The sequence below is a fragment of the Scyliorhinus torazame genome, chromosome 18 (assembly GCF_047496885.1).
Source record: "Scyliorhinus torazame isolate Kashiwa2021f chromosome 18, sScyTor2.1, whole genome shotgun sequence".
Taxonomy (NCBI): Eukaryota; Metazoa; Chordata; class Chondrichthyes; order Carcharhiniformes; family Scyliorhinidae; genus Scyliorhinus; species Scyliorhinus torazame.
In genome coordinates, this window is record NC_092724.1 from 61,315,658 (window position 1) to 61,321,875 (window position 6,218).

A 6,218-nucleotide genomic window follows, 5' to 3' on the forward strand; every position below is an offset into this window, starting at 1 on the left:
TGAAAATCGCTTATTGTCACAAGTAGGCTTCAAATGAAGTTACTGTGAAAAGCACCAGTCGCCATTCCAGCACCTGTTCGGGGAGGCTGGTACAGGAAATGAACTCGCGCTGCTGGCCTTGGTCTGCTTAAACAAGCCAGCATTTATCCATGCTGTTGTACCTTAGCCCTCTCAAAACGAATGCCAACATTGCATTTGCCTCCCTAACTGCCAACTGAACCTGCATGTTAACCTTAAGAGAATCCTGAACTAAGACTCCCAAGTCTTTTGTGCTTTTGATTTCCGAAACCTTTTCCAATTTAGAAAAGTCTATGCCTCTATTCTCCCTGCCAAAATGAATAACCTCATAATTTTCCACATTGTATTCCATCTGCCACTTCTGCCTACTCTCCTAGCCTCATCAAATCCTTCTGCAGCCACTACCTGTCCCTTTACATATATTTGTACCATCTGCAAACTTGCAACAATACCCTCAGTTCCTTCTTCCAGATCACAGTAAGAAGTCTTACAACACCAGGTTAAAGTCCAACAGGTTTGTTTCAAATCACTAGCTTTCGGAGCACTGCTCCTTCCTCAGGTGAAGGATAAGTGCTCCCAAAGGTAGTGATTTGAAACAAACCTGTTGGACTTTAACCCGGTGCTGTAAGACGTCTTACGGTGCTCACCCCAGTCCAACGCCGGTATCGCCACATCATTAATGTATATTGTGAATACTTGTGGTTCCAACACTGATCGCTGCGGAACATGACTAGTCACCTTCTCAGACGGCACCTCCCCCCCCGCTCCTTCTCAGACAACCGCCCCGCCCCCCCCAGCTCCTGCTCAGATGATTCTCCCCCCCCCCGCTCCTTCTCAGACGACCGCCCCGCCCCCCCAGCTCAGATGATTCTCCCCCCCCCCCCGCTCAGATGATTCTCCCCCTCCCCCCCCCCCCCCAAGTTCCGTCTCAGACCCCCACCTCCTTCTCAGAGGGACCCCCGGCCCCTTCTCCGAGGACCCCCCCCCCCTCCGCACACCTTCTCAGACGACCGCGCCCCCACCCCGGGGCGCTCAGATTCTCAGAGCCACTCCCCCCCCCCCCCCCACCCCCGCTCCTTCTCAGATGACCGCCCCGCCCCCCAGCTCCTGCTCAGATGATCCACCCCCCCCCCCCCCAAGCTCCTTCTCAGACCCCCTCCTTCTCAGAGGGACCCCCGGCCCCTTCTCGGAGGACCCCCCTACCCCACCCACCCCACCCCACCCCACACCTTCTCAGACGACCGCGGCCCCACCCTGGGGCTCTTTCTCAGAGACACTTCCCCCACCCCCCACCCCCCCCCCCCAAAGCAGGTCCTTCTCAGACGACAACCCCGCCCCCCAGCTCCTGCTCAGACCCCCTCCTCCTTCTCAAAGGACCACCCCCCCCCCCCGCACACCTTCTCAGACGACCGTGCCCCCACCCCGGGGCTCTTTCTCAGAGACACTTTCCCCCCCCACGACCGCCCCGCCCCCCAGCTCCTGCTCAGACCCCCTCCTCCTTCTCAGAGGGACCCCGGCCCCTTCTCAGAGGACCACACCCCCCCTTCTCAGACGACCGTGCCCCCACCCCGGGGCTCTTTCTCAGAGACACTTCCCCCCCTGCCCCTTCTCAGACGACCGCCCCGCCCCCCCCAGCTCCTGCTCAGATGCCCCTCCCTCCCAAGCTCCTTCTCAGACCCCCTCCTCCTTCTCAGAGGGACCCCCGGCCCCTTCTCAGAGGACCCACCCCCGCACACCTTCTCAGACGACCGCGCCCCCACCCCGGGGCTCTTTCTCAGAGACACTCCTCCCCCCCCCCCCCCCACTCCTTCTCAGGCGACCGCCCCACCCCCCAGCTCATGCTCAGATGCCCCCCCCCCCCCAGCTCCTTCTCAGACCCCCTCCTCCTTCTCAGAGGGACCCCGGCCCCTTCTCAGAGGACCACACCCCCCCCTTCTCAGACGACCACGCCCCCACCCCAGGGCTCTTTCTCAGAGACACTTCCCCTCCCCACTCCTTCTCAGACGACCACCCCACCCCCCCCAGCTCCTGCTCAGATGCCCCCCCCCCCCCCCCAAGCTCCTTCTCAGACGCCCTCCTCCTTCTCAGAGGGACCCCGGCCCCTTCTCAGAGGACCACACCCCCCCCTTCTCAGACGACCACGCCCCCACCCCAGGGCTCTTTCTCAGAGACACTTCCCCTCCCCACTCCTTCTCAGACGACCACCCCACCCCCCCCAGCTCCTGCTCAGATGCCCCCCCCCCCCAAGCTCCTTCTCAGACCCCCTCCTCCTTCTCAGAGGGACCCTGGCCCCTTCTCAGAGGACCAGACCCCGGCCCCTTCTCAGAGGACCACGCCCCCACCCCAGGGCTCTTTCTCAGAGACACTTCCCCTCCCCACTCCTTCTCAGACGACCACCCCACCCCCCCCCCCCAGCTCCTGCTCAGACCCCCTCCTCCTTCTCAGAGGGACCCTGGCCCCTTCTCAGAGAACCAGACCCCGGCCCCTTCTCAGAGGACCCCGGCCCCTTCTCAGAGGACCACACCCCCCCCCTTCTCAGACGACCGTGCCCCCACCCCGGGGCTCTTTCTCAGAGACACTTCCCCCCCTGCCCCTTCTCAGACGACCGCCCCGCCCCCCCCAGCTCCTGCTCAGATGCCCCCACCCCAAGCTCCTTCTCAGACCCCCTCCTCCTTCTCAGAGGGACCCTGGCCCCTTCTCAGAGGACCAGACCCCAGCCCCTTCTCAGAGGACCACGCCCCCACCCCAGGGCTCTTTCTCAGAGACACTTCCCCTCCCCACTCCTTCTCAGACGACCACCCCACCCCCCCCCCCCAGCTCCTGCTCAGACCCCCTCCTCCTTCTCAGAGGGACCCTGGCCCCTTCTCAGAGAACCAGACCCCGGCCCCTTCTCAGAGGACCCCGGCCCCTTCTCAAGAGGACCACACCCCCCCCCTTCTCAGACGACCGTGCCCCCACCCCGGGGCTCTTTCTCAGAGACACTTCCCCCCCTGCCCCTTCTCAGACGACCGCCCCGCCCCCCCCAGCTCCTGCTCAGATGCCCCTCCCTCCCAAGCTCCTTCTCAGACCCCCTACTCCTTCTCAGAGGGACCCCCGGCCCCTTCTCAGAGGACCCACCCCCGCACACCTTCTCAGACGACCGCGCCCCCACCCCGGGGCTCTTTCTCAGAGACACTCCTCCCCCCCCCCCCCCACTCCTTCTCAGGCGACCGCCCCACCCCCCAGCTCATGCTCAGATGCCCCCCCCCCCCCAGCTCCTTCTCAGACCCCCTCCTCCTTCTCAGAGGGACCCCGGCCCCTTCTCAGAGGACCACACCCCCCCCTTCTCAGACGACCACGCCCCCACCCCAGGGCTCTTTCTCAGAGACACTTCCCCTCCCCACTCCTTCTCAGACGACCACCCCACCCCCCCCAGCTCCTGCTCAGATGCCCCCCCCCCCCCAAGCTCCTTCTCAGACGCCCTCCTCCTTCTCAGAGGGACCCCGGCCCCTTCTCAGAGGACCACACCCCCCCCTTCTCAGACGACCACGCCCCCACCCCAGGGCTCTTTCTCAGAGACACTTCCCCTCCCCACTCCTTCTCAGACGACCACCCCACCCCCCCCAGCTCCTGCTCAGATGCCCCCCCCCCCAAGCTCCTTCTCAGACCCCCTCCTCCTTCTCAGAGGGACCCTGGCCCCTTCTCAGAGGACCAGACCCCGGCCCCTTCTCAGAGGACCACGCCCCCACCCCAGGGCTCTTTCTCAGAGACACTTCCCCTCCCCACTCCTTCTCAGACGACCACCCCACCCCCCCCAGCTCCTGCTCAGATGCCCCCCCCCCCCCAAGCTCCTTCTCAGACCCCCTCCTCCTTCTCAGAGGGACCCTGGCCCCTTCTCAGAGGACCAGACCCCAGCCCCTTCTCAGAGGACCACGCCCCCACCCCAGGGCTCTTTCTCAGAGACACTTCCCCTCCCCACTCCTTCTCAGACGACCACCCCACCCCCCCCCCCCAGCTCCTGCTCAGACCCCCTCCTCCTTCTCAGAGGGACCCTGGCCCCTTCTCAGAGAACCAGACCCCGGCCCCTTCTCAGAGGACCCCGGCCCCTTCTCAGAGGACCACACCCCCCCCCTTCTCAGACGACCGTGCCCCCACCCCGGGGCTCTTTCTCAGAGACACTTCCCCCCCCCCCCCCCCCCCCTCCGCACACCTTCTCAGACGACCGCCCCGCCCCCCAGCTCCTGCTCAGACCCCCTCCTCCTTCTCAGAGGGACCCCGGCCCCTTCTCAGAGGGACCCCGGCCCCTTCTCAGAGGACCACCACCCCCCTCCCCCTTCTCAGACGACCGTGCCCCCACCCCGGGGCTCTTTCTCAGACCCCCTCCTCCTTCTCAGAGACCCCCCGGCTCCTTCTCAGACCCTCCACTCCTTCTCAGGTGACCACCCCCAATGTCCGGGGCTCTTTCTCAGACCTCCCCCGCCCCGGGCTCCTTTGCAGACCCTTTGATTCCACATTCATTGTTCAGTTGAAGGAAGGAAGGAAGAAGCCGGGGATTGCTCGGGACTGAGGGGAGTCACTCACAGTTCCCTGGTCGCTCCCAGTATCAGAGTCGTGGTTACAGGTGAGAAGTGGCCTTACCCCTGGTCCAGCCTCTATTGCACCGGACCCCAGCCCTGCCACAGCAACCGGAGAGGAACGCACGTCACGTCACGGCCGATGTCGCCGCCTGATTGGCTGCTGCGCACGTCCATCAACCAGCCGACTTCCTGGTAGCCTGACGTGTGGCGGTAGCGAAATCCCGCTTTCTTCTCATCTGGTTGGTTCTGCCGTACGCCAATCATCCTATCTGTTTCCGGGCTATGTGACGTGAGCGGCAATCGAAATCCCGCCTCCTCACTCCTCCACGGATTGAAGGGCTGCAAAATCAATGACCTAGCGTGATGACGTAGGGACGTTGTCCTTCACCCAGAGTCCACCTTTCCCCTTGTCTCATTGACCGACGGTGTGGAACAATACTGCTCTGTGATTGGTCGGTTATGATGTCATACAGAGGCAGCGCAGTAAAAAGGCCTCCAGCCGAACTCCTGCTTTCAAAGTGAATCTAAATGTCAGTGCAGATAAGAACTTTAGACAGCTTAAATTCCATTACACCAATTACGCCATTTAAAAAAAAAAATTAGAGTACCCAATGCATTTTTTCCAATTAAGGGGCAATTTAGTGTGGCCAATCCACCTAGCCTGCACATCTTTGGGTTGTGGGGGCGAAACCCAGTGCAAACACGGGGAGAATGTGCAAACTCCACACGGACAGTGATCCAGAGCCGGGATTGAATCTGGGACCTCGGTGACGTGAGGCAGCAATGCTAACCACTGTGCCACTGTGCTGTCCTTACACCATTTTGGTTTTTTTTTCAATAAACATTTTATTGAGGTATTTTTGGTATAGTGACAACAACAAAATAAACAATATACATGAAACCATAAACATAGTGCAAAAGCCATTTACCTCTCGTACATATCCCACCCTTATTGACCCCCCTACTCTAATCTAAGCTACTCCCCCCCTCCCCCCTGTCTGCTGACGATTAATTTCCCGCAAAGAAGTCGACGAATGGTTGCCTCCTCCAGGTGAATCCTAACAGTGACCCTCTCAAGGCAAACTTGATATTCTCCAAACAGAGAAAGCTAACCATGTCCGATAGCCAGGTCTCCGACTTCGGGGACTTTGAGCCCCTCCAAGCTAATAGTATCCGTCTCCGGGCTACCAGGGAAGCAAAGGCCAGAACTTCTGCCTCTTTCTCCTCCTGTATTCCCGGGTCTTCCGACACCCCGAAAATCGCCTCTTCTGGACTCAGCGCCACCCTTGTTTTTTTTTAAAATATTTTATTGAAAATTTTTGGCCAACCATCACAGTACATTGTGTACCCTTTACACAGTAATATAACAATATAAATAACAATGGCCAGTTTTATAAACAAGAAATAAATAATATATAAACAAAAAAAAAACTAAATGGCAGCTGCCTTGTCCCAGATAAATATTCTCCAAAAATATGTTTTAACGGTCCAATATACAATTATCTATATCAACAACCTATACATATTATACTTATATATTAACATCCCTGAGAATCCCTCTGGTTCCTCCCCCCCCCCCCCCCCCCCCCCCCCCCCGGGCCGCTGCTGCTGTCTTCTTCTTTTCCATTCCCTCTATCTTTCTGT

At 59.9% G+C, this 6,218-nt stretch overlaps 1 protein-coding gene across 2 annotated transcripts in view; it reads right to left on the reverse strand.

Annotated features, from left to right (window-relative positions):
• dapk3 (death-associated protein kinase 3) overlaps window positions 1–4,730 on the reverse strand; it is a 75,237-nt gene extending 70,507 nt beyond the window's left edge. The window contains exon 1 of one of the 2 annotated variants that reach the window (XM_072482802.1): window positions 4,636–4,730. The gene's annotated coding sequence lies outside the window, so the exon portion shown is untranslated. Of the gene's footprint in view, window positions 1–4,578 lie in introns of both variants that reach the window. The other variant, XM_072482801.1, reaches the window with a different exon arrangement.
• Between the last annotated feature and the right edge of the window lie 1,488 nt (window positions 4,731–6,218).